The sequence below is a fragment of the Lactuca saligna genome, chromosome 4 (genome assembly GCF_052625555.1).
Source record: "Lactuca saligna cultivar CGN05327 chromosome 4, ASM5262555v1, whole genome shotgun sequence".
Classification (NCBI taxonomy): Eukaryota; Viridiplantae; Streptophyta; class Magnoliopsida; order Asterales; family Asteraceae; genus Lactuca; species Lactuca saligna.
The window spans coordinates 166,730,390-166,747,613 of NC_136420.1; the positions used below are offsets into that span (position 1 = coordinate 166,730,390).

General features: G+C 30.5%; 1 long non-coding RNA gene across 8 annotated transcripts; it reads left to right on the forward strand.

The window, feature by feature from the left end:
- The first annotated feature begins 6,962 nt into the window (after positions 1–6,962).
- Positions 6,963–11,528, forward strand: LOC145043045 (uncharacterized). 8 transcript variants are annotated; one of them, XR_013680880.1, is made up of 12 exons: positions 6,982–7,521; positions 7,635–7,689; positions 8,096–8,266; positions 8,382–8,422; positions 8,560–8,599; positions 8,931–9,018; positions 9,723–9,866; positions 10,205–10,280; positions 10,401–10,474; positions 10,586–10,716; positions 10,961–11,091; positions 11,225–11,528. It is a non-coding gene; the product is annotated as an uncharacterized LOC145043045 (long non-coding RNA). The 8 variants fall into 8 exon arrangements; XR_013680879.1 differs by having other exon boundaries at positions 6,983–7,521; positions 9,744–9,866; XR_013680876.1 differs by having other exon boundaries at positions 6,969–7,521; positions 8,931–9,866.
- The last annotated feature ends 5,696 nt before the right edge of the window (positions 11,529–17,224 follow it).

Sequence of the window (17,224 nt, forward strand, 5' to 3'; positions counted from 1 at the left end):
GAATTTATACCCATTTATAAGGAGTTTACGGCCCAAGCATATGCCTTGGCCGTAAACTCACATAAATCCCCCAAAAATTATGTTTAAGGTGTCCAAATGCTAAAACCAATATTCTATAATTCATATCTAAGCCTTGTTTCTGATTTGGAAGGGTTCAAGGGCATGAAAACCCCATTTATATGAGTTTACGGCCCAAGCACATGCCTTGGCCGTAAACTCCTTCAAACCTCACAAAATCCATGTTTTAAATGTTTAGAGTCCAAATCTTGAAGCCATTTAGCCATATCTAAGTCCCAAACTTGTCAAGGAGGGGTTTAAGGGCTCAAAACCCTTCATTTTTGGTGTTTACGGCCTAGGCACCTTCCTGGGCCGTAAACTCACATGTCATGTCCCATTTCATGATTAAATCTCGAATTTGGAAGTCAAATAAGCTATACAATTAGAGATGCACACAAAAACCGGTTTCACTATTCAAAACCGGATCCAATCCGAAACCGGATTGGGTCAAAACCGGTTTTGACCAAACCGGATCGGATCGGATTTAAAACTGGATTTTCAATCGGATCCTAATCCTATATTCCAAATCGGATTTGATACCGGATCGTAAACCGGATTCGCTAAAAACCGGATCCAAATCCGCCCCAAAATCCGATTAAAACCCACTAAAATCGGTTTAAACCGGTTTCAAATCGGATTAGAATCGGATTCGGATTTTGGTTAGAACCGGATCGGATTTTGACCGGATTCGGATCGGATTTTGACTGGATCGGATTTTTGATGACGTAAGCGAAACCGGATCGGATTCGGGTTTTGTGCATCTCTACATACAATGAGGTTAGGAAGTTACCTTAAGGATTTGAGGCCTTAAAATTGAGTTTTGGACTCTAAATCTTGGATTTTAGGAGAGAGGTTAGAGAGAGTAGAGAGAGAAGGAAAAAGCTTCAAATGAAAGGTTTAACACGTTTATATAGTTCCTAAAACTTGGACGCGATGGAATTCTACCCGATACCGGCATTAGACGGGGCTTTTGGTCGCACCCGGCCAATTTGCCGTAACCCGATATGGCTGGTTCTAAAAATGTTCCGATCATTAATATGAGATGTTAGAATGAGTTCTAAGGGAATTAAGACACTTATTAAGTCATAAAATAAAATTCACATTAACGACTTAATAAAAGGTCGGAAACGGAAACAAAATCGGAAACGGCGATTTGATGATCGGAACGAGTTGCGAAAAGGGTTACAATCAATGATATGAATTTCGGGTTGTTACATATTTTCGTAACTTGAATTAACTAAAAAAAATAAAAATAAAATATAAAAATATAAAAAAATTCCATTTTATTTTAAAAATATGTGAAATATTCTAATAGAATATTACACTGTACATATTCTAAAAAATAATTTTAAAATGCAAAATAAATGAAAAAATCCAAAAATTCTTTTTTTAAATATGATTTTCGGAACTTGAACTAATTAAAAAAAATAAAAAAAGTAAAAAAAAATTAAAAGATGCATCTCACGGTCTCACAAAGTTAGACGGTCTCACATTAACCTAACTTTATATATATATATATATATATATATATATATATATATATATATATATATATATATATATATATATATATATATATATATATATATATATATATATATATATATATATATATATATATATATATACCTTTATTATCAAACTTATAGATAAATTTGATATTATTTATATATAATAAGATTATATATCGTCTAATGCTAATAATATATATTTATACCTCTTTTTTTTTTTTTTAAATAGATTTTAATTAATACTTCTAAGTAATAAAGAATCCATCGGATACTTTAGTTATCATATATATATATATATATATATATATATATATATATATATATATATATATATATATATATATATATATATATATATATATATATATATATATATATATATATATATGGGTTCAGGTTAATTTGAGACCATTCTAATTTTATTAGACCGTGAGACCAAATCTAAAAATAATTTTAAAATGCGAAATAAATAAACAAATCAAAAAAAAAAAAATTTAAATATTATTTTTGAAACTTAAATTAACTAAAAAATTAAAAAAATTAAAAAAAATTAAAAAAATCCCATATTTTTTTGCAAAATACGTGAAATATTCTAATAGAATATTACACTAATATATTCTAAAAAATAATTTTAAAATGCAAAATAAATTGAAAAATCTAAAATTTCTTTTTTTAAATATTTTTTCTGAACTTGAATTAACTAAAAAAAATAAAAAATAAAATCCTATTTTTTTTAAATACGTGAAATATTCTAATAGAATATTACGTTGTACATATTTTAAAAAATAATTTTAAAATGCAAAATAAATGGAAAAATCTAAAAAATCTTTTTTTTTTTAAATATTATTTTCGGAACGTGAATAAACTAAAAAAAATAAAAAATAAATAAAAAAAATCCCATTTTTTTTGTTAAATATGTGAACTATTTTAATAGAATATTACACTGTACATATTTTAAAAAATAATTTTAAAATGCAAAATAAAAGGAAAGGTCCAAAAATTCTTTGTTTAAATATTATTTTCGAAACATGAATTAACTAAAAAAAATAAAAAAATAAAAAAAATGCGTCTGACGGTCTCACAAAATATAGGTTGTCTCAAATGAACCTAACCATATATATATATATATATATATATATATATATATATATATATATATATATATATATATATATATATATATAGGGAAAAAGGGAATATATATTACAGCCCCACCTAAGCTTAGGTACTAAACTTCTTGAAAATACATTGTTTTACTATATAAAAATTACGGTTAATGGATTCACGATTAATACTTCAAGATGTAAATTCAAGATCGACACAATAGGGTTTAGGGTTTAGAGTTTAGGGTTTAGGGTTTAGGGTTTAGCTTTATGTTTAGGGTTTAAGGTTTAGGTTTTAGGGTTTAGGTTTAGGGTTTAAGGTTTAGGGTTAGGGTTTAGGGTTTACATTTAGGGTTTAGGGTTTAGCTTTAGTGTTTAGGGTTTAAATTTAGGGTTTAGGTTAGGTTTAAGGTTTAGTAATGTTCACTTGGATGAAGTAATAAACGATAATTGAGAAAAGAAAACGGAGATGATAAAACGATAATGAAAGAAAGAAATGTTATGGAGAATGATATATTTACCAAGTGAAACCAAATCGGGTATATTTAGCATGTTAAAACGACATATTTTAGAGGTTTAGTACCTAAGCTTAGGTGAGTTGTAATGTATATTCCCTATCCTCATATATATATATATATATATATATATATATATATATATATATATATATATATATATATATATATATATAGGTTCAGGTTAATTTGAGACCATTATAATTTTGTGAGAGCGTGAGACCAAATCTAAAAATAATTTTAAAATGCAAAATAAATGGAAAAATCCAAAAATTCTCTTTTTAAATATTATTTTTGGAACTTGAATTAACTAAAAAAATTTAAAAAAATCCCGTTTTTTTTTGAAAAATATGTGAAGTATTCTAATAGAATATTTTTTTTAAGAGCAGAATTTTATTAAAAAAAAAAACACTAGCAAGAAGCTAGCAAGAAATTACATTTTAGAGGAAACTAACTTTGGGTTACGAAGCCAATCAGTCCAATGTAATTTTACTCTACTACATCTATTAGAAATCCAAAAGAAAGACTTCTCAACGACCTCATCAAAATGAACCTATTTCTTTGGTATAACCATCCCAAAAATAAAAGTATTATGAAAATTTCATAAGCACCAGAAAGAAGTGATAATTACAGCATCAAAAATCTTCCTTTGCCCTCTACGTAGATTGACATTTTCTGACCAGTTGATTAACTAATGCACCGAAAGATGAACCAGGATAGATACTCCCCACCAAATAGCTACCCTTACCCATATGTTAATCAAGTCAGGACAGGCTGTAAAAATATGCTCAATGGTCTCTACTGCATCCAAACAAATATGGCACATAATAGAAGGAACCGTAATACCTCTTCTAGATAATCTCTCCCTTATAGGAATACTAGACAACTGAATCCTCCATATAAGAATATTGAGTTTAATAGGAACCCAATTATTCCATCTAGTAGCCATATCCCCTGAATCAACTAGACCACTATCCAAAGCATGACGAGCCGACGAAACAGAGTAAGAGTTAGAACTATCAAGAGACCAACCCAACTTATCCGGGACTTGCTGAAGTTGTACATTCTGCATCTCCTCCAAAAAAGAATCCCATTGAACTTGTTCTATCCCACCTCTGCGCAAACGTCTTAGATCTTCCGTGTTCCATCCAATTAAAAAATGATTCCTTACATTGGTTGAACGATTAATATCTAAAGCAAAAATTATATGAAAGGAAATAGCTAGTGGACTATCAACCTTCCAAGTAGCATGCCAAAAAGAAGTACTAGCCCCATCATCAATCCGAATAGGAGCTAAACTATGGAAATAAAAACCCCGGTCTATTAGATTATCCACAATCCTTGTAAGATACCTCCAAGGACCCGTCAATAATCTCTGCGAAGTCATCGGATTTGTGACCTCACCCAAACCATACAAGAATTTGACCACCCTAACCCATAATAAATTTGGGTTATGGAAGAAACGCCACTTCCAACGTAATAATAAAGCCCTATTAAAGGCAAAAAGACTACCAATCCCCAAACCACCAACATCAGTGGGAGCCAACACTTTATCCAATTTAATCCAATGCATACGACGCTCATCCAACTCAGCCCCCCAAAAAACCGAAGACCTCAATCTCTCCAGCTAATTTATCACCGTTAGTGGAACCGGATAAATAGACATCAAATAGCTACCAATAGATCCCAAAACAGCTCTAACAAGAGTCATTTGACCCCCAAATGAAAGGGTTTTAGCTTTCCAGACCGCCAATTTTTTTTAAAGAATCAATAATAAAACCCCAAGAATCAATTCTAGACATATTCTGACCTATCGGAACACCCAAATGAATAAAAGGAAGCGAACTCGAAGAACAACCCATACAATTAGCCAAATAAGATACTTGATTAGCTGTCACCTCCACACCGTATAGCTTACTTTTATGGAGATTAATTTTCAACCCCGAAGCCAAAAAAAAAAAAAACAAATATATATATATATATATATATATATATATATATATATATATATATATATATTCTAAAAAATAATTTTATAATGTAAAATAAATGGAAAAATCTAAAAATTCTTTTTTTAAATATTATTTTCGGAACTTGAATTAACAAATATATATATATATATATATATATATATATATATATATATATATATATATACATATATATATAATCCCATTTTTTTAAAAAAAAATGTGAAATATTCTAATATAATATTACACTGTTCATATTCAAAAAAAGAATTTTAAAATGCAAAATAAAAGGAAAAATCCAAAAATTCTTTTTTTAAATATTATTTTCGAAACTTGAATTAACTAAAAAACAAAAAAATACGTCTCACGGTCTCACATAATTAGGTTATTTCACATGAACCTAACCCTATATATATATATATATATATATATATATATATATATATATATATATATATATATATATATATATATCTTTACTACTTATAAAAGAAATCTAACTATTTCTATAAATAGACTAAATATAATAATATTATTTTTTTAAGACGTCCAAACTATTAAGCTTGAAGTACAACCCATTTATAATATAATAATATTAAAACTTTAACCCTATCATTTATCCCCTAAAAATCTGGTATCAAATTAATAGAATAATTCATTTGCAAATTGAACCCGTCAATCTCTAACACTTCAGCCATTTGAAGCGGTCAATATCAACAATTTATAGAGGATCTCTTCTCTCACATTGGTAACAAGTCATCTCATAATATCTATCTTCGTAATCCCTTCAAAGTAAGAAATATACGCACACTCTCTCGAAGAACCCTAACCAGTAACCAAGACAGTATAACCACCACCACCACAGCCGCTCTGCTTCCTTCCGCCTTCAACTAACCACTATCACGACTACTGCCCTTCCTCTCACCCACGACATGAACTTTCTTTTGGAACATAACATTTTTTTTTAAAAAAAAAATATCGTTGAAAGAAGCTATTTGTCCCCGCCGCTGTGCGCGGGTAACGGCTAGTATATATATATATATATATATATATATATATATATATATATATATATATAGTAGTGTACCCGCGCGATGCGGCGACGCGGAATAGTTCCTTTCAGTGGATAGTTTTAATGCGACGATTGATTTCTTTTTCATTTCAGATAGTTTGTTTCAGCCTTTTGCCAGATATTTTTGTGTCCGATTGTACATTTCGGCTAAATTCTATTGCTTTAAGTTTTATTTCACTTGGCAGCTAATAATTATTCTTTTGGCGATTAGATTCGTTTCGGGAGTATGTTTTATTGTTGCAATTAGTTTATTTACGATAAGCAGCGGCACAATGATGTGACTAGATTGAATAGTTTCTTTTCGATGAATAACTTTTTATTGACGAATAATGTTTGTTTTCATGATTAGTTCTCTTTTGAAAAAATATAATCCCCAAAAAAACAGACAAAATTTAATTGATTTTTTATTTAATGGGAAGTGTGGAGTTGAACATGGTTTTGTATAAGGTTTTTGATTGTGGTGTTGGTAAATGGTAAATATGGGAGGTTGTGATTGCTATTGATAGTGATGGATGGTGGTGTTGTAGTTGGAGTTAGTTGGTGGTAATGGGGGTGGGCGTTATTAGTTTCAATGTCTTGTGTAACCAGTTAAAATAACTTTTTTAACAATATGGTCATAAAAAATGTGTAAATGTAGAAAGAATTTAAGTCTTATCACATTAATAAAAATTATACTATATATTAAAATTATCGCTCCTTAGCTACAGTATCTAATCAGGGTGCTAACCAGGGTACTGTTACTCGGTTACCTTCCTCAACCATGGTAACCACCCACATCTTATCTCTCGATCCTTCCTCATTCCACTATCCCAGAAACCCACCGCCTCATAACCCGTCTAAGGTTTTCCTCTTCTTACACTTGATCGAAAATCACACCTCCGCTTCTTTTGTCTTCCTCACTGCCCGGAACTCTTAGGCGGTGGCCAATCGTCAACCGTTGGTAGCCGACTGGTACCGGAGAGTATGATAAATCCAGTGCCTTCATCTGTGTCAGTGTGGTGCTTCCATGGTGAAGGGTGGCTTCGCTAGATTTACTTCCCTCTGTAGAATATTGTTGGTTTCTAACATCCCCCCATGCCTCCGCTTCTCGCATCTCCGACGTCATCTCCCGCTCTCTACTATCACCATCCTAGATTCAGCTTCCAAAATGGCGGCCATCCACCTCAAAGTGAAGTCACACGAGGCAACGTTTTTCGCCACCGGGACCGGGGACCTCATGAAACGGTGGATGAATGGATTTCTCAAAGAATATTAACAACGATTTACATTCTATTCACAAATCGGCTATTTCCGGTATATGCTTCTTCCTTCTCGGTTTTCCTTTATATTCTACTTATACATCTTCCTTCGATGGTGTTGGAATAATCAGCTTTTACATGACAATTTGTGTTTTACTTTTTTTTCAGAAGGGATTCATGGGGTTGTCAATTTCCAGTTTTTAAATCGATTTTAAATTGAAAGGTACAATCTTCATATTTGAAGCCCTAACTGGTGTTTATTTTTTGACTTTCGATTTCCTTTTTTGGTATTTACTTAGCAACGACTATACAACTTATATCCCTTTGTTCTCAAATTTGTGTTCCTATAATGGTTTTTAAGATTTATGAAGTTTTAATTCAATTTATTTTATGTAAATTAGTCAAATTGATTTTCTGGAGTTTGCATACCAACTGTTTGTTTATATGTCTCCATGAAACCGGATTGCTAACGTCCATATCTTCATGAAATCATATCAGTTCTATTTTGTGCAGTTACATCTCTATTGTTATCTTTGTAGACTAATTTCCAGTTGCTTCTCTTTATATGATGGTTTGTTTACTTTGTCAATATATTGTAAATTGATTTGTTCCATGGTTCTTCCTAGCAGCAGGAGGATTTTGGAATGATTAGTTTTCCTGTATCGCCAGCACAATTCAGTCCATTAAATGAACCAAGTCCTTTGGGGTTAGGCCAACTAACCACTAGCAGGCTACACCATTGGGCACATGGTCTGTATTTGATGAAATGATCTTAATACACTCTTTCTTTTCAGCAAAAGGTGAATCATCTATACATCTTTTATAGTTGTTGCTTCAACAATTGTTTGGTTTTTTATAAAAGACGTGTTGAATTTGCCAAATCATAGACTTATATGCTTTTTGTTGTTCTAACAGGAAAATCATCCAAAAAGAATGATTGTACTGCATTTTAACATGTAAGTACCTGCAACTATTTTTCTTATAAAAAAATAAATAATATTTTTATTTTATTAGGTTTAGGGTTATAGACACATAAATTGTTGAATGTCTTGATTAACTCTATTATTTATTATGTTTTTGTTGTTTGTAACAGGAAAAGTAACAAAAAATATTGAATTTACTATGGCTTACATGTAAGTATTCATACCCATTTATCTTAGAAGATTTCAGTAACTGATCTTTGGGTTTTGTTGATCTTTTTATTATAAAAACATGAAATTGTCTCATTTCCTCGTTTTATTATTAACTTATGTTTCCTCCTAAATTTCAAAGATTATTGAAGATATATTCTTAAAACATAGATCTGTTTACTTGGCTTCATAATTGCTTGATCTTTTTATTAAATGTACATATGTAAAAAGTATTTATTTCATGAATTTTAATGTTCCTCAAAAGCAGCTCATATTTGTGTTTGTTTATCTCTACAATTAAGACTAATAAATGCAAGAATCGATCAAAAAACAGAAGAAAAATAGAAAATTCTCATAAGACTGAACTCGAAGGTGCACACACTCCTAAGCCCCTGCATTAACTATTAAGTGAAGTATCAAAGGTAAACAACCTTTCCCTCTTCCTCTTCAGATTCTCTTTAGTTGTTGTATAACCTATATTTGTTGTAGCTAACTTTAAAAAATGTTGATGGTATGTACAAAAGTTGCAAATAATTTTTTTTAAGATCAATACCCTTCAACATTTGCTAAGTTTTCTCATAGAAAATTGAAAACTATTTTAGATAAATCTACTAAGGTGCTTTGGGTTGTCATTTTCCGATTTAAAATTGCTTTATTTAGCTTCTTTTTTGGTTTTTTGATGATTTTTTATGTTCAATAGATATAGATGACCAACCCAGATACTGCCATCATCTTCTTTTTGCGTTACTCAGAAAAGACTTAGCTTGAAGAACTTTCTATTCAAGTGATTCATCTGTTACTGATAAACACACATCAAATTTTGGCTATGAAAAGCTGGAATCTGAATTTCATCAAGATGTTTTTCAAACACATGTTAGTTATTGGTTAATAAAAATCGTTTTATGATTAGTAGCCAAAATATGTGAAAAAATCACACTATTTATCCTTTTTTTTTAAATTTCCTTTAATACCCTTTTCATGTTTATAAATAAGGAGTGAAGAAATAGTTCGAGTCTTTGTTGGTATTATTAACGTCGTCTATTTACCCTTAACACTTAGTACTTATAGCTATAAATACATTTAAAGTTGACATTAATTTTTTATTATTATGTGTGATATTTTGAAGGCTTCTATGAGTTTTTTGCAGTTCCCAGTAAATGTACTTCAAGAAATTATTTTCAAGTTGAATGAGTCAATGAAGTGTCTTGGTAGACTTACATTTGTTTGGAACAGTCTACTGCATTGTTTACTTAAAGTAGGGAATTTGCAGGTGATTTTTTTTTATCGTTCTCTTTACTTTGATTAAATGAATCGTACGAACATGAGGAACATTCAACCATGTTCTAAATGGAATATTACTAAGTTTTTGCTTGTGTTCTATTTTATATATTTTCAAAGAAAAGTCATAAGACTAAAGGGTATTATGAAAAGAATATAGTAATTTTGATTTTCTTGGTAGGTTATTATTAAAATGATAGATGTTGTCGTATGATATAACATAATAATGGTTAAAGTTTAAACCGCATACTTACCAAAAATATGATGGTTTTTTTTAATGATATATATATATATATTGATGAGGGTAAAATGGGAATGATCTTTTTACAGGTTGCCGAGGGAGCAAAGCTATGTAGACCTAAAAGGATCATTGGTGTTGATGTGAACCAAGACAAGTTTGAAATTGGTATTTTAATATAAATCTTTAGAAAAATATAGAAGTTGCCCATTTTTTACGAGGTTTACTTATTTAGGTTATACGATTCTGATATTGATTTTGTAGTTATTGTTGTCTTTGGTTGCACAGGGGCATAAAGGGTTCCAGTAAGGGAAGATTTTACCATATTTCATTGTCCAAAACTTTCAACTACATCAATGAAGGTTGGGTTTATTATTTTAGAGAGCTTTCTATGTTAAATTTTTACTTTTTCCAGTTGGGTGGCACCAGATTGCTCTAAGTCTGTTAACCATTTGGTCTATAACATTCTACAGTTACAACACAATGGTATGAAGAAAGACATGAATTCAAAAATGCCCCATGCTACTGCGAAAAGAATTGCCCAGCGGAGTCGATATGTGCACTAACGGTCTCTAGATTTACGTATTACTGTGTTTGCCTGGAAGTATGGTGCTGTTTAGAGCATTTTTTGAAAGTATTTTGTTATTTTGGTCATTTAAAATTTAAAATAGTAAACTCTTTGCTTCATTTTACAATTTTTTTTGTTTGTATATATATTGTCACGATTGTTTATTTTAAGCCCCGATTTTGTTGTTTCATAGTCAGTTTTTTGTGAAATGTTCTAAATTAAGATTATTTTGATGTTACAATTTCTAATTATTTACCCTTCTCTCAATCAAATTCCGCAGCCACTTCACCTTCTCTTCCAAGAAGTTTAGATCGGCCTGATAATTTACCTACCCTGCTCAGGGCAAGATGGAAAAAAATAGAATGTTTTGTGTAGAGCCTCACCTCGACATGTTTATGTTGGTTTCAATAGGTATGAACTATGATTACTCTTTTATTTTCATTATTGTTTTTAGTTTATTTTCTTATTTGCTCTCATCACTTATGTTGTTACACTTCGTTGCTCTCTGTTGATTGATATTTTTCGTATTGAACTTTGTTTGCAGCTTGAAGTGTCAATCATATTCCAAAGCCTATGGTTTCTGGATCAGGGTGTAAGGCATTTACAATTCCACAACTTGATCTGTTAACTTATATAAGCTACAATGAACTGTGGAATGGAACGAACCATCCCATTCCGTTCTCATGTTTACTTGGTTGAAAATAAGGATGTATTTTCATTTGTTTGTGTATTAACATATACCATCCTACGTCTATTTCCTTATAGTAAAACTGAAATTAAAGATTTTTTGTTACCAAGGCATTGTACCTTTTACTTAAATAAGATATGATGGCTTTTCCTCTTGCAAACAGTCGAATACAAATCCAACCCCGAACTTCACTAGTTATAATCAATTGTTTCTTTTGGAACACTCTTTTAGCGGTGATTAGAGATGACTAATAGGTCATTCCAACAATAGAAAAAATAAAAGTCATGTTATATAGATATAAAGATAAGAAAGAGAACTTGTATACTTGTCGGATTTTCTTACTATTTTATTAACTGTGAATTTTAAACTCTTGGAGGAAAGAAATTTCCAAGTAATTCAAATAAAAAATCAACAGTAAAGTACTAATATTTAGATATAGTGTTTGAATAATTGATTCGCTTAAAATGGTTGTATTGTACATGATGAAAGACTTGTTATCCAATGGGTTTAAAACGGTTGTACATTACATATTGTAAAGCATTATTAATCAGAAACACGTCATTCCGGTTAACCCAAACCCAAATAAAGCTACGAATTAAACCCAATACATTACCTTAATTATGTTTAGGGTTCGATTGTATGATTTGTATCCTATTAAACCCAACCCTAATTGTCTTATTCAGATTCAAGTTAATGATCTCATCGGACTTTTAAATAATATTTACTAATTGATGAATTAATTTTAGTGTTAATTATTATAAATTTAGAAAACATGTGGTAGAAAATTGGACATACTTTTAAATAATATTTACTAATGGGTAGCACTTCTATAGTAAAAATGTAAACTAATTTTAGTTTTAATATTTTTAAATTTAGAAAACATGTGCTGAAAATTTTAAAGGCATATCATATACATTCACACATGGAACTACAAAATAAATATTTAACTAAAATAACCAAAATAAATAAAAATACATGTTACCAATTATCGCCAATATGTATATAGGTAGTTTCATATAGACATTTCTCAAACAGTTGCGGTGTATACCACAAACATATACACACATTAAACATTGTATATTACATATATCATATCAAAAAACAACTTGTGATAATGAAATAACTCTAAGAAAATCACAAATCCATAGAAAAATAACTCAAATTTTACCCTACTTAGAAGCCTAGGAAAATCACAAATCCATAGAAAAAGAAATCAAAGTTTACCTCATTTGTAAGTCTAAGAAAATCACGTATACTATGAAGTTCATACTGTGTAAGATTATCGAAATACATGTTTGTTTATTCTTGCAGCTACAAGGTGAAGGGTGCCTTTCTATATTAAAAAGGTTTATTGATTTATCATGCTTCAATCAATTTTTCCACAAGATTGTGAAACCCAACCAACAAAAGACAATGGATTAGACTGTGTAAATCAGCTAGTCAACTCTCTATAGGCTTAACCAAGAAACACGTCAACACCTTCAAAAAGAGTAATTTCTATCTATGATGATGGTCAATGGCTCCTTGAAACCAACAAACAAATAAATGAAAAAAAAACATAGACAACACCCATAAATGGAACAATAAGCATGAATAACATACAAACCAACATTTCAGTGTCATAAAATCTATTTAATATATCGTCTATAATAAGAAAAACAAAAGCTTAGCCATCAAAAGCCAAAACAGGTTTCAACCATATATCTTGAGTGTATGTGCAACATCTTCACTCGCTTTGCTTGGCACGGAGCAAAATAGATTGGATTCCATGTATCTGTATACAACGCTATGGTTTATTTGATTGAAATTCAAATGAATCACCCCATACCTTTAAAGAAATGCCAGATATGAAAGCAAATATAAAGAGGACGGTTTGTGGATACCAAGAAAGTGGGTTTGTCTATTGTCCATCGTTGATGATATTAAAGATTGGAATATATAAACATGATTGTTTTAATCAAATAACTGTTTGATTATATGAGAAACTCTCTCAAAACTCACGAGATTACAATGTTTTCCAATGATCATGACTCGACCTAAAACAATATATATATATAATCCTAACTACCGACTAGTAATTAGATTACAATTAGGAAACTAGAAACCGACTTGTTTATGATTTCCTAATAACTTGGTTGGTCTCCAAGTCCTACTCGACTTAGGATTCCAACAATCACCCCCGAATCTCTAAGTCCTTCTAGAGAATTCTTCAACCCAATCCGTATTTAGAACACGGATTCGTCGTTGTCGTCACGTTCCGAAAAATCACATTCTCGTAATTTTTGGAGTCGTTCCAGACAGTCAGACGCAAAGTGACCCGGTTTGTCACACTGAAAGCAAATCACCTTAGATCAGTCTTTTTCCCTATTTTTCTGATTTTTGTCGCAACAACAATTACATTTTTTGCAATTGGGTTGAGATAAATCAGGATTGGACTGTTTAATGGGTCGATTACTTTGAGAAACACTATTATTTCCTTTGGGCCTGCCTGAACCACATGACCCTCCAGATCCGGATCTACTTGACCTGTTAGTCCCATTAAACTCATTCGATTCACTCGTTCCTTTCCACTTTCCATTTCCCTTCGTTCCGACGAGTTACCTCCACCATCGGCGTACATGACTTTCGATTCTTCTCCACCGTCATCCGCTTCCTTCACCCTCTCCTCGTAAGCTTTCAACCGCACAACCACATCTTCGAAGCCCACCGTCTTCAAATCAAGAACTTGCTCAAGGGAGGCCACGATGTGGATGAATTTTCTTGGTAGTGACTTCAGGAACTTTTTCACCATCTTTGTTTCTTCAATTGTTTCCCCAAGGGCTACCGCTTGTGACGAAATTCCGGATAGTTTTCCGGCGAAGCTATCAATTGATTCCGTCTCTGTCATCCTCAGCCTGTTGAAGTCAACGTTTAGGGTTTGAAGACGGGCCTCCTTTACTCGATCAACCCCAATGTATCGAGCCTTGATTACGTCCCAAAGCGCATTCGAAGACTCGGCTTCTCCGATTTGCATGATTAACGATTCTAGGATCGCCTGATACAATAATCCCATTGCTAGGTAATCCTTCTCATCGTTTTTCTCTGTTCCTGGGTCGATAATACTCCCTGCTTTATGAATTTTTAGATAAACCTTCATACGCAGGGACCAAACTGTGTAATTTGTGGAATTGAGCATGGGACATTGAACTGAAGTTGATCCAGTTTCCTTCATAGTCACCGGAGCAGATCCTCCCTTGGCCCCTGCATCATCTATGTTGACCTCGCTTGTCAACAGTTAAAGAATTTGATCTCACAGCTTCTTGACTCAAGCTTTGATACCAATTAAAGATTGGAATATGTAAACACGATTGTTTTAATCAAAATAACTCTTTGATTATATGAGAAACTCTCTCAAAACTCACGATATTACAATGTTTTCCAATGATCATGGCTCGACCCAAAACAATGTATATATAATCCTAACTACCGACTTGTAATTAGATTACAATTAGGAAACTAGAAACCGACTTGTTTATGATTTCCTAGAAACTAGGTTGGTCTCCAAGTCCTACTCGACTTAGGATTCCAACAGATATTGTGTTTGTTGTTAGGAAATTTCGTCCATTGGATTTAAAATTTTGAATTTTACTTGCAATCCATGTGAATGTACGATTGAATTGTGATTGGATGAAATCAAATGGGGGGATATACTATTGAATAAGTGAAGCTAAACCATTGGATGAGAAAATGGATGTACAAATTTTAACATATAGCTATCCAAGTGATGTTAAGCCAGTCGTTTTATCAAACACATATGTTGTACTTTTTGTGTCATATTTTGTAAAGCATTGGCCATTTGTACTATATGCTTTATAAGTTGTCTTTAAGACAATATTTTAAGAGGTGCTATATTTTGTTGTACACCAAGCTTTATCATTTGTATTTAAGACATTGATATATATATATATATATATATATATATATATATATATATATATATATATATATATATATATATATATATATATATATAGGTTCAAATGTTTTCAACAAGTATTGTTTGCATGGATGCACCAATCAAAATTTAGCCAATTATTAATTATTTTATTTAATATGTGAGGGTAGTAATGTAATCTTTCATTTTAATTCTTTATTTAGTCTAATTATTATCCATTTATATTAGGAAATGATTTATGATTTATTTAGTTATCATTAATTTAATTTTCTTTATATAATCGATTCAAACGTCCCCCTCACACAGATCACAATTGTCGATTCCTTTAGCTGCTGATCAATTTGTTTTACACAATCGATGAATGTTGATACTGGAAATAAGAACCATGTATTCATACATTATTAACATCTGTCTATGATAATGAAGATATTTTTCAAACGTCCCCTACCCTTTTTCTTTTTTTATATATACATATGTATCAAATATGATAATCTTCCAGAAAAATGAAGATCAAAATCCCAGGAAGGATTTGGGTAATGTCAATGATCCCAAGAATCCGGTGAATGAAGTTGTGAAGAAAAAAAGATGTAAAACATGCTTTGGATTTGGTCATGATAACAGGAACTGTCGTTTTGGATTGAAGAAAGCATAAAACTACAAGAAATTCATCAAATTCGGCGTTTTTAGATATTATTTAGTTTGATTTCAGTAAAATAAAAGTATGTTTTTGATAAATTATATGGTATTATTAAGTTTCAGTTCAGTGTAATAAAATTATCGTTTGATGAATTCTAGGTGTTTTTCTTTAATTATTATGTTTACAACTAATAAGATGTTTGTGTTTTTCTGGTATATTTATGTTTATAAGATCATACAGTTTATCATTCCAACAGAATATCAGAGTAAAACATTACAGTTCTCATTCCAACATTATGTCAAAAAATAATGTTCATTATATTTCATTCAATATGTTTCATGTTTCATAAAATCAAAACACATAATGTCAAAAAATGTAAATTTTTAACAATAAACAATACAAATAATTGAACTTAAAAAGTTTAAGAGTTACAGTAAACATTTTTGTTAGCTATATTGCTATATTATTCTAGTAGAATGATATTCATTGTGTGTGTTGATTCGAGGTAATACAAATTGATAAGTTTTATAAGTCATATTGTTAGAGTATTCTGATAGAATTATATCATTCTGATAACATACAGAGTTTTGTAATCCATATTGATATATCATTCTAATAGAATTTTGCCGTTAATAAAATATTGTGCAACTGTTTTAAAAAAAATACATAATAATATTGTTAAGTAATTAATTTAATATACTGTTGAAATTTTTTATATTTGGAATGTGAATATTGTATTTTATGAATATTTTTATCTTTATCATGTTTAAAAAAAAAACCAAATCAGAATCATGTATTTTTAAAAGTGATCCCTAATATCAAGCTTTTTAATTTGCATATAATCCGTTTTCATCCCGATTTAGTTCGTATCACAGTTTATAATATTTTGTTATTTCAACTTCCAAAGCATATACAAACACTATCGAAATTTCTTAGGTATAGGCGATCAAGAACCAGATGTCAATAATCATATTTATGAGGAACATTATTTGGTTAGTGATGATGACAATGGAATTGAAAATTTCGACTTTCCTGATAATGATACACTATATAATGGCCGATTTCAAATAAGAGAAAGCAGTAATCCTAATTCAGGTGACTTTTTGAATTTTTTGTTTACTTTTTCATTGTATTTCAGAATATATATTGTAACAAACATGTTCAATTTAAATGTTAATATTTTCATTGATGAACATATAGAGGACGCAAATCACGCAGAAGACAAAAATCATTTCGTTGATGAAGATACAGAGGTTAATATCGATTTCAGTGAAGGTACTAAATT